Source organism: Biomphalaria glabrata, chromosome 18, assembly GCF_947242115.1.
Source record: "Biomphalaria glabrata chromosome 18, xgBioGlab47.1, whole genome shotgun sequence".
Lineage (NCBI taxonomy): Eukaryota > Metazoa > Mollusca > Gastropoda > Planorbidae > Biomphalaria > Biomphalaria glabrata.
In genome coordinates this window covers 20,557,480-20,576,324 of record NC_074728.1, presented here as the reverse complement: position 1 = coordinate 20,576,324, position 18,845 = coordinate 20,557,480, and the positions used below count along the sequence as shown (strand labels likewise).

The 18,845-nt window shown below is 34.3% G+C and overlaps 2 long non-coding RNA genes across 4 annotated transcripts; both read left to right on the top strand.

Moving 5' to 3' along the window:
• Positions 1 to 2,632: 2,632 nt before the first annotated feature.
• Positions 2,633 to 5,796, top strand: LOC129923868 (uncharacterized). Of its 3 annotated transcripts, none has more exons than XR_008775805.1 (3): positions 2,633 to 2,761; positions 3,868 to 3,941; positions 4,776 to 5,796. It is a non-coding gene; the product is annotated as an uncharacterized LOC129923868 (long non-coding RNA). The 3 variants fall into 3 exon arrangements; XR_008775804.1 differs by having other exon boundaries at positions 2,638 to 2,782; XR_008775806.1 differs by lacking the exon at positions 2,633 to 2,761 and adding an exon at positions 2,975 to 3,032.
• A 4,757-nt stretch (positions 5,797 to 10,553) lies between these two features.
• LOC129923955 (uncharacterized) lies at positions 10,554 to 18,623 on the top strand. The gene is made up of 2 exons (XR_008775918.1): positions 10,554 to 12,779; positions 18,150 to 18,623. It is a non-coding gene; the product is annotated as an uncharacterized LOC129923955 (long non-coding RNA).
• Positions 18,624 to 18,845: the final 222 nt, after the last annotated feature.

Sequence of the window (18,845 nt, the reverse complement as noted above, 5' to 3'; positions counted from 1 at the left end):
CTGGTCCCCCCCCCCTCACAACACGTCTACTAACATTTCATCCATCAAGCAGTTATATTAACAATAGGAAGCACACACACACACACACACCTAAATTATTAGCAGTTTATCAACTTCGTTTAAACATATGACCTCATGACCTAAGAAGTTCACAGTTCAAACGTTATAGAAGGCCTCATTTCTGAACTGCGACGCAGCAGCCTGTGGGCCGTTTAATCCAATGACTTCTTGCGCGTAACCGATTGTGACGTTGGAACCTGTGACGTGACAACAAGCTATCGGTCTAAATTGCCAACAGGCTGAGACGTCGCAAGGCAGTAGTGTTCAGGTATTCTATAACGATTGGCCTCTATCAGATTCACACAGAGAATCACTTTCTTATTAAACACGAACAAGACGGGTCTTTGAGATTACATCAAATGAATTTAATGTACATAAGGGGAAAAAGCGTTTGAGATAAAAACACAAGACAGTGAGGCTGATCAAAGCCTGGTCAGAGTCCACGGCGATACATTCTGAACCAATGGTGTGAATAAAGATAAGGTGTCCGACCCAGCTCAGCAGTCGTATGGTAACGCCTCTACAATGACAACACTAGCCTTGAACAGAACATGGATATATGTAAGGTAGTCTTGCCAACGTATTCTTATTATAGAGTCAAGAGTCTTTTACGAAGCTTATATCAGCAAACTCTGCCTGTTTGTTTGGTAAAAAGTTTGAACACGTTAATTTTTCCACACTCATTATCGGATCGAGTTGAAACTTTGCACAATTATCCATTTGCGAGGTATAATACTTGAATCAATAAAAAAATCTAATTATTCAGCTGGTTATTAATTATTTTGTTTGATACCAGCAAGGGAAATTATTTTTTTGAGCACTCACCAATAGGGTTAAATATTTGTGGAAGTGTCCTCCTAGATAACTCTACACGTTAATTCTCCCACACAGGATCAAGTTATACTTTAAACATTTTTTTTTTGTTTCTAACAAAACATGAATGATTTTTTTTAATAAAATCACCAATTATTCAATTCATTATTGATAATTATATTGCTTGATATCTAAAAAAAAAAAGGAAATAGCTTAAACATTTTTAAGATATATAGCTGTAAATGTGGAGCTCTTACCCTTAATTAAGATTTAATCTAATGAGAGATAACCGCTACTTTGCATGTTACTAATGAGATTATAGTGAATGCCATTTGAAATTCTCAAGGAGTCAGCATGATGGAATGCGTTAGTCATTTAACTCTTTCTCTCCTAATTGACGATGTCAACGTTGACTTGACCTACATTAAACTAAACTGATTTTGGATTTATAAACTTTAATTTGTGTTGTGTAAAAGGAGCATGCATTCTCCTATAATTCAATACCAAATAAAACATTTTCTGGTAACAAACAAAAAAGTTATTGAAGTTTAATTATAACAGGATAGTGAAATACAAATGAGTGAAATGAATAATATTATCGAAACGAGGGAAATAACTACGGAGAGAAAGAGTTAACATTAGGTTTTATTGTATCATGAGATTAAATTACCAAACAATAAACACTTAGAAAGACTACAACGACGAATTCTAATTCTAAATAAGAAATTCTAAATCAATGGTATAAAGTTGAACAAATGTGTGACACTGTAGATCCATATGATTATAATGATTCTTCCAACGCTCAAAACAATGTTACACTGAGTTACACAGACAAATAATATTGTTGTAACTCTGCCATGCGCACCGCCATCCAGGCTAGTGCTAGAAGGTGCGCATTGTGGTAGACTAGACCTAAAAGGATGTCACCATTAGAAAGAATATTGATTTCCGCCCAAGTCGAGAGCCAATATGGAGAGACTGTGCTAACAGAAGATGTTGATTTTGTGTACCTGTGATGTCCTGTAAATAAACATCTATGTCTCGTTGAGTTGCCTCACTTAAGTTATTACAATATTGAATAGCGTCCCTGAGGCTATGATATGGTCAATCTGCATGTATTACTCTTCAGCTCCCCCCTCCCTATAAAAGTAAAGTTCCCCTTTCAGACCCTGCGGCGATCTATTGGGCAGATGATGTAAAAGTCATCTGCCTCAATGGCCCACGATTAACGATGGTGTATTGTGGCCAGCACAACGACCAACCGCATATATTTTTCTATAACTAATGTCAGTTACCCATTAGAGTTGGTTGGACTCAGAGACGCCCAGGCATCCCAAAAAATACAAATCCCAGACTTTACCAGGATTCGAACCCTGGTTCGGAAGCCAAGCGCTTTACCACTCAGCCACAGCGTCTCCCTAGCCTCTTAATGTGGTACTACATTTGTTTTCATCGATCCTAATTACAATCCACTGTAGGTGCTATGTGATAACAGCTGTTAGGTATTGAACTCAAAACCAATAGTTAATGAAAAACAGGTAATAGAAAAAAAAAAAAGATTTGAGAACCCTCCTGAAATATCCATACCTAAATCTTTTATTTAATCTTTAGTAAACTAGTTCAGTGTTTCTCAAACTTTTTCCTTATGGGAACACTTAGCACATCCTAAGTATTTAACGGAACTCTTTGTATACTTTTAAGAGAAATTATTTTATATGGTGGCCTACTCGTCAATATTCAATACTTCTTGGAACACTTATTCAGGCCTCGAGGAACACCAGGGTTCCTCGGAAAACAGTTTGGGAAACACTGCACTAGAGCCATACTTCTTAATTAAAAAAGGGAAGTATACTGTTAATTGTTCATTTTAAGGAAATACAACAGTACAGTATGTGTACCTACATCTCGTGTAAATTAGTTACTAGATCTAGATGTGTTTGTAACTTTATCAATCATATTTCCGCATAACATTTGGAAAATAATTTAGTCTATGTGATAGGCCTAATTATATTAAATCTAGACTGGAAATCGGAAACAAATTCTTATCAGCGATTGATCGATTCACAGACCTATATATATAGAGATAGATTTTTATGTACGTAATTCTTTTTCAAGATGTAAGGGAAGTCGCCCCAATCAATCTTTTCTGTCTTAGAAAAGTAATCATCTTTTGTTTTCATAGTTTAGAAATAATGCAAAATAATTTCACGGATTTATATATATATATATATATATATATATATATATATATATATATATATATATATATATATATATATATATATATATATATTTACGCAAATCTATGAAACAAAGTCATTTCCTGTTAGTTTTCATTGAGATAATGTTTCAAAAATCCTAAATCTAAATAATTTACTTCTGTTGATTTTTATCATCTTATGTACATTTAAATAGATTGATTAGCTATATCTTTATATATTATGTATTAAACAAATGCAAAATAATTTACATGAGACAAGAGTACTCTTATTTTTGAATTATATGTTACATAGGTTAGGGTTAAACGAAAACAAACTTTACTTTTTATAAACCACTTTACAAAACAACGCCTTGTTTCAACTTAAAAAAATTGTAGTGTTAAAAGGAGGCCTGAGCACTGATCTACAACGTCACAAACTGTGGGAACTTTAGACCTATAGCTCGTTTATACGTAACAGGTCTTTTAGTACTAATTAATTGTGTTTTATATAACAGAAGGGATCTAAACCCTGAGAGTTTCATATAAATTGCAGTAATTAGCGGTTACTCCCCATTAGAAAATGTATAGTTTCAAACATAATTCTTATATCAATTAACGTGTTCTATTTATTGTGGCGTCACCAAATTCACTTCACCGTAGGGCCTCCTATTAGCTAAGGTCCGCCCTGATGCTATTAAGCGTTTGGTCAATAGTTATTAAAGGCATGATTAAACTGTATATTATGCGGTACTGAGGCAGTATTGTATTGTAACATTTTCATTTGTATCTGACAGAATTTGTTGTTTCAAAATGAAAGCGTCTTCGTTTCTGTTTTGCCTCGTGTTGCTGTCTTCTTTAATCTTGCAAGGTGAGTACATACACCAACGTATTGATTACTTCGATATGATTAAGTACGAGATTATTAATGACCGTCACACAGTTCAAATTAATATGAAATCTTTCCCCTTTTTATATAAATGCTTTAAAAATAATAATAATAATAATCTTTATTGTCCATATGGAAATGTCTTACAATTTGTGTATTACACCAAACAAAAAACATTATAACTATAAGAAACCAAAAGTGTACATTCACACCAGACTCACTCATAATTTACATGTGACAAAGTTTATTTCAGATTGTTCTTATTTAATGATTTGATTGCCAGGGGAACAAAAGAGTGTTTGTGTCTGTTTGTCTTTGCCATCGGTGTCTTGTATCTCTTTTGTGATGGTAAAATCACAAAATCCTGACACAAAGGGTGATATACAAAGCAAATACATTTAAAAATTTACTCAGATATTATTATTATTATTATAAAAGCGCGAGTATTCATTCTCTGGCGAAGCCAGGGTTGAGTTTCGTTAAAGGGAAACAAAATTCATCGTAGTCCCTTTATCAGTTTCCACCGAGGAATTTTCTGGTGATGTGGCAGGTCTGCAGAAGTACCACCCTCTGACAGGCAACGAGAATGTTCCTAGGAATGCCAAGGCCCTTGAAGGTATCTGTTAGGTCAGTTGTTATTATTCCCTCGGTTGATATGACAATGGGGTATATTGTTATTTTAGATAATTTCCATAAACGCTTAATCTCCAAGCCAAGGTTCCCATATTTTCGTTGATTTTCCAGCTCAGTTTTTTTTAATTATAAGATAGTGGTACGGCGATGTCAATAATGGTAGCGGCCTTTTCTTTTTTATAGATAAGCAGCAAATCAGGGCGATTAAAATCTACCGTTTTATCAGTCAAAATAGGCCTATCCCAGTACCGTAGATGATCCGTAGACTCGAGAACCTCTTGTGGTGAGTATTTATAATATGGAGGAGTATCCTTACCGATCAAATTGTGTGTCAAAGCCAAGTGCTGGTGTATTAGCTTTGCAATTTGGTTATGGCGACCTAGGTAGGCAGATTCCGATAGGGCTGAACATCCTGCCATTATGTGTTCAATTGACTCACCCACATTTCCACATTTTCGGCATTTGTCAACAATTTGAGTTTTAGGATATGTTTCTCGTAATTTTTTGTTCTAATTACTCTGTCCTGTATTGCTGTGACAAAGCCTTCAGTTTCAGGGTAAAGATGACCTGCTTTTAGCCATGCTAAGGAAGCAGCCTTGTCAATGTTGTCCCCATGTAATGAAGCTGGGAATTTTCCGTGGAGTGTTTTTTCTTCCCATTGGCGAATCTCATGCCCGACGTCGTCCAAACCAACATTAACATCAACATTGATTAGGTTCAGAGGGGTTGCATCATAGTCATATTTGCGTAGGAAGGAAACTAGTTCACTGCTGGAGGCGAGCAGTTTTGATCGTATTTTGGAAACTTGCGTCTTACACAGTTTGAAGATGTTCTGCAATCCACGGCCTCCATCCTTCCGGGGAAGGTATAGCCTTGTGGTGGAGGACTTGGGGTGTAAACATCGGAATTTGGTTAATAATTTCCTCGTGAGTCTGTCAATGTTATGTAGGTCAGTGTCTGTCCATTTGATGACACCGAACGTGTAGAGGAGCACTGGGACGACCCAGCTATTTATTGCCGTGATGAGGTTACTGCCAGACAGTTTTGTGCTGAGAATTTTATTTACTCTCTGCTTGTATTTACCAAGAAAGTCCTCTTTTAATTTTTTATGGTTTATCGTGGCATTCTGGTTTATTCCAATCGCACAGGTTTATTGTTGTTATGTTGGATCTATTACAAATTTAATTATATGACTGATCCAAACTAATTGATACAATTGCACTTCGTATAAGCTTTTTTTTTTCAGTTTTTTCTTGTGTAAGTTATATGTTTACTTTTATGTACTGCAGAGTCCTGTTTCTACATTTTCTCTTTCTAGCTTCTAGTAAGTTGTAATGTTGAAGGTCTTCTTGACATTTTTTAGTGTTTCCTAAAAATCTCTTATTTATTAACTTTATTTTAAATATTATAATAACTCTTAAGCAAGTAAACGAACGGATTGAATATCAGATGATGTGTTTAATAAACAGTTACAAAAACACACGGTGACTTCAGCTATCAACACGAGAGGTCTAGGTTTACCAGCCCATTCCTACCCTAACCCTAATCCCGACCACAGACACACTTCCCAGTGTCGCTTCAGGTCTTTAATCCAGTTCTATGGTAGCACGAGGGACGGCTCTTAGTTCCATACTGCTCAGTCTCCTATCTCTTGATGATCACTTCAGTCAGATCTCAAGTTCTTCTTCCTCGTATCGAAATTGTTTTTCCTCTGTGTTGAACTGTGCGCTGGAGCGTGTAAGCGGAAGAAGAGTTATAACCATATGTTCAAGATACGACTTACACTGTATATATTTCTTTTTTTTTTTTTTATTTTCAGAACATGAAATGAATGCGCAAGATGTTGACGAGTGTGGCTTAGAATGCCTTGCTGTCTGGAATCCAGTCTGTGGCTCGAATGGTCAGACTTACTCCAACGATTGCTATCTGGAGTCTGAAAACCGCTGTCTCCGACCTAATAGTCCTTGGGTCACTATAGCACATGTAGGTGTATGTAGCCCTACTACTGAAGATAACAAGTAGACAGCTACAAGAAATATAATGACCTCGGTCTTTGACGAAGTCTTTCTTATATGTATGAACCTGAATTTAATTAAAATAATAAAATAAAGTCTCACGGTCAATAGGATCTTGAATAATCTCAGATTATGATTGCCTTGAATATATAACAAGTTTGCTTTACTTGAAGTAGTCAGCTGTCAGAATGAGTTGGGTTCTACTTGAAGTTGTCAGCTGATAAGACGAGTTACCGTGACTTGCCGGGGATTCTTTATAACTTAAGATATAATATTATCTAGAATTGAATAAGTGAAGATACTTTTTAATTCAAATACAGAACTTTAATTACTAACTAGAAAACGCAAATGTACAGTATATACAAAGTAAACTGTATCTAATATAAAACATTCAAAAGATTGCTACTAGATCTTAACTCAAAATACGTCAACACTGTTCAAATTTCATTCCAAGACTGAGGAGTAATTAATTATCCCTCGTTTCTTTGTTCAAATGATAGCGTCTCTCCGCCCATTTCCGGTGCTGCTTTCGATCAAAAGAAAGTTTACAATCACCCCTGTACTTGACCTTCTAACATCTCTGACCAATCAAATACTTTTCTAACAAGCGTTACACGCGTGATCATTACATCATTGGGATGTCCAAGGCTTGACATAAAACCTTGAACTAATTTATTATTATAAAATAATATGTTTGACAAATGATACGTAACGAAAAGCATCAAAATTATATTTTTTTAAAATGTATCCTCCACTAGCATTAAACACAGGTTGATTTAATGACAGGTGAAACGGTGCGATTGTGTGGTCGAGATTAGGATTATCTACTGATAGTATAGAGTATAGTATAGACGATATAGATCCATACTTGAAAACATCAACAAAAAAGTAAGTCTAAACTAAAATACTCATCGGAGCGTTCACTAGCCTAAGATTCAGCCAGTGCATGTAGGTCTAGGGAAGCCTTCCTACAGTCACGATGTAGCTGCCAGTGGGCAGATCGTGACGACGGAACCTGTGACGTGGCAACGAGCTATTGTTCTAAACTTCTCACAGGTTGCGACGTCGCAGGTCAGTGTTTATGCCTTCTATACCGATTGGTATCTATAAGACTCACTCAGAGTCTGCCTCAGCTGGCTGCCTGGTGCGGTTTGCACGCTGGACTGTCGTTTGGATTTATCGATGGTCCCGGGTTCAAACCCTGCCCGCTCCCATCCCCCGTCGTCCTGCGGGAGGTTTGGACTAGGAAGTAAACTATCTTCAACTCTGAAGGAACATCCGAAACATGTAAAACATTTTACAAACATCACAATCTAATTAAATACGAAATAGACGGGTCTTTGAGATTACATCAAATGCATTTATTGTACTTAAGGGGAAATAATAACAAAAGCGTTTGAGATGAAAAGACAATGGGGATGATGGAAGCCTGGTCAGAGTCCACAGCGATACATTCTGAACCAATGGTGTGAATAAGGATTAGGTGTCCGACCCAGCTCAGCGGTCGAATGGTAGATAACTCCTCTACACATCCCACACTAGCCTTAATAGAATATACATCCTTTGTTTGGGAAGCCTAAACTCAAGAAAACATTAAGAAACTGGAACAGACACAAAATAACAAAATAGTGCAAGGAGATTTATAACAAACAAATAGTAAAAGTCATAAAATGTAGAAAGCCTTCAGGATAGAAGACTTAAAGTAAAGTAGCAATTCTACATAAAAAGACATAAAAAAACTGAACCATACAATAAAAAAATACAAAATTAAAACCTAATATAATACTCAAAAAGACAAATAGATAAAGCCACATATCTCGTTCCATATGATTGGATCCGAACTACAAGGTAGTTGGTTGACATGTATTGCAAGATGTTGGACGTAATCATCTTTTTTTTTGAAGTAACGTCTGTATTAGATATAGTAGGATAGCCTTTAAAAGAACATGGTATATATAAGGCTGTCTGGCCAATGTATTCTTGTTATAGAGTGAAGCTTATATCAGCAAACTCTGTCCGTCTGTCTGGTAAAAAGTTTCAACACGTTATTTCTCCTACACCAATCATCGGATGTAGTTGAAACTTTCCACACCTATGCATGTGTGAAGCAATACTTGAATCAATAAAAAAAAACACTTATTAGTCAACTAATTACTAGTTATTTATTATTGTTTTGATAGCAACAAGGGAAATTATTTTTGTCAGCATTCACAGGTAAGGGTAAATATTTGTGGCTGTTCCTCATAGGTAATTGCTCACATTATTTCTACCATCCTGCGATATTTGTGGATGAGAGGGTCTCTCCAAAATAAGGCTCCTCAGCCACAAGAGGAAGTGTGCGAGATGAACCGTAGACGTACTACGACTGAAGGAGGCCAATGACTATTTCTACCACACCCATTCTAGGATCAAGTTCAAACTTAAAACGTTTTGTATTGAACCTAACGTAACAACTAATAAAATGAACGAATTAGTCAATTAATTCTTGGTAATTATATTGTCTCATATCGAAAATGGAAAAAGCTTAAGGAAAAAGCTTAAATGTTATTAAGATATACAGCTGTAAATGTGGAGATCTTCTCCTTAGATAAGCTTTGTTATATTTATGTAGGTCAGCGGTTCTCAACCTTGTATGCTTGGCGACCCTTTTTTACAATCCCGCACTCTGCCGCGACCCTACCCCCCCCCTCACACACACACAGCAATAGAAGAATAGGCAATAACAATCAATATTTTCGATGGTCTTAGGCAACCTCTGGAAAATCTTCATTAGACCCCTAAGGGGGTCGCGATCCACAGGTTGAGAACCCCTGATGTAGGTACATGTGTACTTTCCAAGTTACTAATGGGAATGAAGTAAATATTTTATTTTTCTTGAGAATATATCACGGTCATACAATTAGATAGACTACTATGACAAATTTATTGTTAAAACATTAGATAAGGGAAACCACTGCAAAATCACTGCCATAATTAACAGCAACCCAATGTTTATCTGCCCTTGTTCTATATAAAACAAAATTCATTTATTGCCACTGTTTGATCTGATGGACGGAGTGAGTTAAAATAAGTTTTGTAAAAAGTAGAATACAAAACAAATGTATGCAATGAATATAGGGCAACAAAAAAGAGACTATAAAATAATACTACAATTAATAAGTAGCAAAGAGCTTCGATGGTTTAACCATGGAACTATACTAATGGAACACCAGCTTCGAGTTTTTTACAAAGACAAAGAGAGTCGAAGTGCCGTCGCGCATCTTTTTCGCGCACCATACCATTTTGAAAAATCGATGAGGATGCCAAAGAAGAAATTTACTCCGAGAGCCACTTGGATTGACCTTCATTGAGAGTAAAACTTCCCCACACTATATTTTATTAGATCTGTAAAAACTTTATCCATTTTCTGACTATCTGATAAAATAGATACAATTTCCCTGAATAAGAGATCGTCACAAAAGTTGTTTTTTTCGATCACCCTATAAAATGCCACTTATTTTCCAAAAAATAGAATCTAAATTCCGAAAATACAATCTTTCAGTGTTTCTGTGTTTGGTTTATTTACACTAAATCTGGATGAAGACCTGTCTACCGTTCCGCCAAATGCGTATTTGTTACGATATACTAAATTGCACGAAATAAAAATAGGAGGCCTAATACAGTTTTGACACTCCAAGCTACGCATTTCTAATCGTTTTTTTTTTTATTATCGAAAGCACTAGGCTATAGGCATACACGTCTCGTGGGAAACAAAGAAAAAGTTAATCTTGATAATATTGTAGCCTAAATAAAATGACAAAAAAAAACAACAAAAAAAAAAAACAACTATAGCCTAATCTAAAATGAAATAGATCTAGAGCTAGATTTTCTTGGACGAATGATATAAAATAAGTATAAATAATAAGTCATATGAATCTGATAGATCTAAAACAAATACTGATAGTGTTAGACACCTTATTTATATAGGTTAGTTATTTAGCGACGCACCATAGGAGACGCATATTGAACGGGACTAGTGACGTTTGGGATATGTTGGGTTAGAGACTGAAAAATCAGTTAGCGATAGAACATTCCAGGGTAACGACGTGTTTAGTGACAGAGACTTCTACTGTGGCCTTTTATCAGAATAAATCCTTCTAAATTTGTTTATCAGTGTTGACTACATCTCTTCACCTGTTAAAACAGGTGTTGTATAGTTCTTGTTTGGATTGTCGTTCAACTGCAAGTAATACACCCGAACAAGTACACCCAAACGATTGCAGAGTAATTGGTTGACTTCAAGACAACCTGAACTAGCAACATCACAGTGGCGACCCCGAACCTCGAAGCCGGACCCCTGATGAAGCCGAACATCGAACCGGACCTCGAAGCAGAACGTTTACTCAGGTGAGGGTCGTGCACTCGAAGATATCAGATTTCATCGGAGTACGGCTGAACACAGCAGCATCGCAGAGTGACTTTGTTCTGGATCTACATACAGTCGTCGCCTGTTTGATCGCACGTTCAACGAACCGTTAACTCAGGGTGACCTTCGTCAGGACAGTAATCATCGTAACGTCTGGTCTACTTAACCAGTATATTATCAAAGCCTGATCTTCATATGCTGAATCGACCTACAACCAGAGAAACCGTTCATTCATAACGGGTGAGAGATCGTTAGTGAACCTGTTGGACATATTTTTTTCTTCGTCATAGGAGCCACATTGAGTATCAAGTTTTACCTCGTCAGTTTCGAGAAGGACAGTTTGCCCGCTGTCAGAAGTATTGTGAGTACTACAAGTTTGGTAGCTAACTAAATCGAAATCGCTCTGTCGTCTTACCCTTGGAGAGATTCTTGTGGAGCAGTTTGCTCATTGAACCGGTTGCTTGCCACGTTTATAACGGTCACTGTGTTTAACCTTTGGAAGGTTAGTAAAGTTGTATGTATCATTACTGAACATTGATATATTTAGTATTCGTTGGTCTAGACGATATCTAGACGTGCTGATATTGAAGTTGTGGAAACAGCTACATCCACTTAATTTCGTTGAAAACCGTTAATCGTCTAACGGAACGTCGTCGGAGGTGACCTTGGTTTCACCTAGTCTACATTGGACAGTTTGGTCTAGTGAAGCAGAGTACAACAGCAAACTTCGTCGTACTACCAGAGTAGCAGCAGAAGCAGTGAACTATTTTAGAGAACCGTTATTCGTCAGCCCAGATCAAGTCATCGTCAAGAAAGCCGTTATTCGTCAGCCCAGATCAAGTCATCGTCAAGAAATTCGTTATTCGTCAGTCGTCCAGATCAAGTTGCCGTCAAGAGACTGTTATTTGTCAGTAGTCGTCTACACAAGTCAAGTCATCGCCAGAAGAACCGTTAACCTATTCGTCAGTAACTGTGTACACAAAGTCGTCGGAACTACACATAGGGTCATCAACAGTCGTCAAAGAAACTGGAACATTTTGCTGTGGCATATCAGGACATCTGTGGCATTACGTGGGATACTGGTAGCACCGGAGAACAGAGTCAGAACTGGAAGAGAGGCAGTGGAATTTGTTGTGATCTAGCATATTCGGGAGTCCGAACAAAGGGATCTTTCTTATCAAAAGCTAAGTGCCATTTTTCTTATTAGTGTATGTTTAGATTGCCCTTAGAAATAGATTTTGTCTAAATTTGGTACGTTAGCCTGAGTAAAATCAGGTGGTGCGCCTTAAAACCCGTCGGGGTAGAAGACGTAATCTAGATGAAAAGCTATATTATATGTTTAGAGTTGTAATTTGTTTTGTTTGTGTAAACGTCATATCCGTTGTTGCCTGGTTACTTCGTGACGTTATCATTGTGTGCCATATTGTCATATCCCAACCCATAGCGATAGTCTCATTTAATTATTTCATTTGTTTATATTATTTTAAATTATTTATTTTTATTAATTTAATTAGATCTGTATTTTTTTTCACTTAATGATAGAAAGTGCGGGTAGGATTCTTTTACTGTGAATCAGACTAAAATAATTTTAGTTTGAGCGGTTAAAATCAAATATGATTTTGCCATGAGAATAATGCCGAAACTGGCTATGTAGTCAAACACTGTCGTCTGGCTAAATATAGATCTACAAATTTTGTACATCTCTTTGGTACAATTAAATCATCTAGACTCTAATTTGAAATATTATTAATTGAAAGATGAATGAAGGTAGTACATTCTAGATATATATATCTTGTTGAAGATATATTTGACATTGTATGAAAATATTTATTTCGTATGGTTAAATAGAACCATAATTTCTGGATTGAATCTATCTAAGATTAAAGATAGTATTTTATCTACTCTAGATCTAGACTCTAGACACTGACAGTCTTAGAGTCTACTGAGTACCCTCTAGACACTTCAGTCACATCAAATTTTAAAATTTATCATAGTTATTCATACTAAATCTAATAGTAATAGTGCTCTTGATAACTATAGATCTAAATTGTATTATTATACATACTATAATATACTAGATTTAAATTTGTGTGATACTAGATCTAATATACAGATATAACCATAATAACTCAGACTAGATTTACACATTTACTAAATCTATAGATAGAGACATAACATTTAAAACTTGTATAAAAGTTTGAAAAAAACTTAAATATAAAATAAGTGTAAAGTATAGCCATAACCAATATAGGCTAAGTAAAAATATATATAAAATATAAAATACAATGGCTACATCATCATATGTGGACCTTAAGGAGGTTAAGGAAACAGCTATGCAGGATGGAAAGGCCATGGAGTTAAAAGGAAAAGACTTAGCAGCTTATGTACAGCAAGTTGTGAGGGAAGAAATGGAACGGCAAGATAAAATAAGAAGGGAAAAAGAAGAGATAGAAAGACAAGAAGAACGTCAAAGACAAGAGATAGAGAGACATGATAGGATCAGAAAGGAAGAATATGAAAAGCAAAAAGAGGACCAAGAAAGGCAGAGAGAACATGAAGCTAAAATGGAGAAGATGAGATTGGATGCAGCACAAGCCAGAGCTCAAACTGAACAAGGAAATAACACAAATAACTCAAATAATTATACCACACAAAGAGACAACCCTAATTCGCAGACATGGCTAAAAAGAAAAATTCAAAGTTTTGATGAACAGAAGGATGACATTGGTGATTTCCTGAAAAGATATGAGGCAAAAATGTCTACATTTAACATGCCTGAAGAAGAGTGGTCTGAAATACTGATAGACTTTGTTCATGGTCAAGCTCTAACAATATGCCAAAATCATGACCATCATATTGATGATAGCTATCAGGTTTTAAAAAGAGAGTTATTGAATGCATATGGTCATAATGCTACAACTTTTAGAAAGAAATATTTTGACAATATACCATCATTAGAAATAGAACCCCAAACTACCATTAATATGGAAAAGGATTTCTTCAATAAGTGGGTAAAATTAGAAAAAGTGAATAACTCTTATGAGGGATTAAAAAATTTTATTCTAGTGGACAACTTTGTAAATAAATGTGATCCTCAGTTACAATCTTTTATTAGAGAAAGAAACCCAAAAAATATAGATGAAATAACAGAGATAATGAGAGTCTACAAAAATGCCTATCCAAATAAACCATTTTCTGATAGGGATAAGAGCAAAGTAGATTTAATAGGATACACCAAAGAAAATGTTGATAGAAGTAGAAATAGAAACAGATCAAATAGTGGAAATAGAAAATATAGTGAAATAACCTGTTTTAAATGTCAAGGAAAAGGTCATATAGCAGCTAACTGTAGAAGAGGGAATAGTAGGTCTGGAAGTAGAAATAGATACAATGAACAAAATAACAGTAGATATAGGAGTAGAGATAGGAATGACAGGGGAAATTATAGAAATAGGAGTTACAGTAGGGAATACAAAAATAAAGGTACAGATAGGGTATATTTCATGGAAGGAAATAGGAACAATTTTGCAGTGTACCCAGGGTTTGTAGATAGAATTCCGGTGGAATTAATCAGGGATTCAGGTTGTAACACTTTGGCAGTAAAAACTAAATTTGTCAAACCTCATTGGTATAAAGGGTTTACTAAGAAAGTAGAATTAGCAGATGGCACCGTAAGGGAATTTAAAGCTATAAGGGTATACATTGAAACCCCATTTTTCACTGGTTATTGTGATGGCATTGCAATACCAGAAATGAGATATGATATGTTAGTAGGAAACATAAAAGGAGTTAAAGAATGTTCAAGAAAAGAATTAGAAGACTGGCAAAACAAATACAAAAACATAAGACAAAATCATGAAAACATAGAAACACAAAATATAACAAGTATGATAATAACAAGATCAATGGATAAACAAGATGAGAAACAGGAAAATACAATAAATGTAATAAGTAAGGATAAAGAAAAAGAAACCAGTAATGTAATACAAATAGAAAATACAGATGTTAAGGAAAGAGAGATAGAAAATGAAACACAAAATAGTCTTGAAACACAAATATCTCAAAGTGAAAAAGAAACAACACCCACATTTGCATTAGAACAAATGAATGACAATATTATTGGGAAAATTTATTCAAGAATATCAGATAAAAACAATAATAATCCAATGGAGAAATTTTGTATAGAGAATAAAATATTATTTAGACAAACAAGTAATGATAACAAGAAAATAAAACAACTTGTCTTACCACAGAAATATTGGAAAGATGTTTTAATCATGACACATGATAATAATTTAGCAGCACATAGGGGAGTAAAGAAATGTTATAGGAATTTGTCAAAACAAGTATTTTGGCCCAAAATGAAAACAACAATCAACAAATACATAAACTCATGTGACATATGTCAAAAGAGATCTAACAAAAGCCTAGTGAATAAAGCACCTATTCAAGAAATGGATGAACCTACAGCACCATTTCAGAAAGTAGCTATTGATTTAATAGGTCCTTTAATTCAAACTGAAAATAATAACAAATACATTCTAACAGTAATAGACATGTTTAGTAGATACCCAGAGGCAATCCCATTATCAAATACAAGTGCAGAGAATATCATTAATGCCATAACTCAAAAAGTAATTACAAGACATGGTATACCTAAAATTATATTGAGTGATCAGGGATCTCAGTTCAAGTCAGAACAATTTAAGAAATGGACTAAACAATACAATATACAACACTTATACTCTTCGGAGAGTAACGGTTTATGTGAACGATATGGTGGTTCATTAAAAAGATCACTAACAAAAATAATTCAGAATAATCAGAACAAGTGGGATCATTACATTAACTATGTACTATTTGCTCATAGAAACAACATCCATGAAGCAACACAATTTTCACCATATGAAATAATACATGGAAGAAAACCCAGAGATGAATTAGATGTATTTAAAGAAAATCTAATAGACAATGAGAATAAATTAAATAATGACAGTGAAACAACAATCACAACAGAATTGAAAGAAATATGGACTCAAGCATATAACAACAATAAGAAGTACAAACAAAGTGCTCATGAGAATCTAAATAAGAAAAGACAATTGAAAACACTAGAAGTAGGAAACAATGTATTAATATTAATAAATGACCTGAAAAATAAAATTGGTAAACAATGGAAAGGTCCATTTAAAGTGATAAAACAAATTAGTGATGTGAATTATCAAATTGAAATGAATGGGAAAATTAAAACATATCACATAAATAATTTGAAACTGTATCATGATAGAGAAGATGAGTTGATACAAAACATTCAGGAGAAAATAGAAAATACATTTTCAGAAAGAGAAGAATGCTTGATGATAATAACAAATGAAAATCACAATGAAAATGATATTAAGGAAATACCTGTAATAGAAACAAAAGAGAATCAAACTTGGCAAAAGATTAATCTTAATAATCTAACTAAGGAAAAGTCAAAAGATATAACTAAAATAATACAGGAATACAAAGAAATTTTTTCCAGTATACCAGGAAAAACTAGTATTATTAAACATGACATTAAAGTAACAGACACAAAACCTATCAAGCTTAAGCCATATAGAATACCGCTACATTTACAAGACAAAGTAAAGAAAGAAATAGACAATTTACTAGAATCAGGTATAATTGAGCCATCAACATCTCCTTATGCTTCACCAATTGTGATAGCCAAAAAGAAGAATGGAGATATAAGGTTATGTATTGATTATAGGAAACTTAACAACATCACAGAATTTGACCCATATCCAATGCCAAATATAGAGGATATTTTACATAAATTAAATGGAGCAAAATTTTTTACTAAATTGGATTTAACTAAAGGTTATTGGCAAATACCTTTAACAGAAAATGCAAAACCTTACACAGCATTTGTAACACCATATGGTATTTTTCAATGGAATTATATGAGTTTTGGATTAGTAAATGCACCTGCCACATTTAATAGAATGATGAACATGATAATTGGAAACAAAGAAAATGTTATTTGCTATTTAGATGACATATGTATTTTTAATAATAGTTGGGAGGAACATTTGGTAGATGTAAAAGAAGTGTTCAAAATAATAAAAGAAAGTGGACTTACAATTCAAGCAGAAAAAGTAGAAATAGGATTGGAGGAAATAATTTTCTTAGGACATAAAGTAAATAACAACATGATTAGCCCTATTGAAGATAACATAAAGAAAGTACTTAATATTGAAATACCTACAACAAAAAGACAAATTAAAAGCATATTGGGAATAGTAAATTATTACAGAAAGTTTATAAAGAACTTAGCAGAAATAGTGAATCCATTAAATGACTTACTTAAAAAAGGAAAACCTCAAAAAGTAGTTTGCAATGAGGAATGTGTGAAAGCTATTGACAGAATTAAAGATGTTTTTAGTCATGAACTAATATTAAGACTACCTGATAAAGACAAAATATTTTATGTCACAACTGATGCATCTGGTAATGCTATTGGTGGTTGTTTAATGCAGAACTATGATAACTTACATCCTATATTATATGTAAGCAGAAAATTGTCAGAGGCAGAGAAAAAATATAGTGTCATTGAAAGAGAAGCCTTAGCTGTAATATGGGTAATTACTAAGCTAGAGAGCTATTTAATAGGAAGGAAATTTATTTTATTAACTGATCATAAACCTATTCAGTATATACAGCAAAAGAGCATGAAAAACAGTCGTGTTTATAGATGGTTCTTAGCACTACAGGAATATAAATTTGAAGTGAAAGCTATTAGTGGATCTGTGAATATTGTAGCTGATCTATTGTCTAGAATGACATTGAAATGAAATAAGTTTGTAAATAAACTATGATTATATTGAGTATGTAATATATATTAATATATTGACACCATTTATATGTTATGGAAAAGGGAGATAAGTAAATTTGATGTTAAGCATTTAAAAGTAAGTATGGATATTTTTTTTTGTATGAATCATTTCATATATCATTGACGAAAGTTAGTTCTATGGAAAAGGGTGAGTATAAAAGAAAAATGGACAAAAGCGTATAAAAGGGTGGTAAGAAAAAATTTATTGAATGTGTAAATAAAGTTTATAATTGTTTTTTTGAAATATTGTATTTTATCAGATTACTACCAGTAAAGAACATTTGAGATGTGTAGGACGTGCCCATAAGATGCCACATTTTCCTCCATGATGAACTGTGTACTAGTAAAGAATGTTATGAACTGCTATGAACATTGACATGAATATGAGGAACTGTCAAGATGAAGATGTCAAGATGAATAGATCAAGATTTTATGTTTGTGGTCTTCCCCTTAAGTTGAAAATGCCCTTGTAAGACTTGACAGTAGTGGAAAAATATTGACATATTTTTTTTTCAAGGGGGGGAGGAATCTGTTAGACACCTTATTTATATAGGTTAGTTATTTAGCGACGCACCATAGGAGACGCATATTGAACGGGACTAGTGACGTTTGGGATATGTTGGGTTAGAGACTGAAAAATCAGTTAGCGATAGAACATTCCAGGGTAACGACGTGTTTAGTGACAGAGACTTCTACTGTGGCCTTTTATCAGAATAAATCCTTCTAAATTTGTTTATCAGTGTTGACTACATCTCTTCACCTGTTAAAACAGGTGTTGTATAGTTCTTGTTTGGATTGTCGTTCAACTGCAAGTAATACACCCGAACAAGTACACCCAAACGATTGCAGAGTAATTGGTTGACTTCAAGACAACCTGAACTAGCAACATCACAATAGTCATTCATTAATTAATTATTAGAATTACTTGACTACCAACTGGGTATTTTTATTGCCAA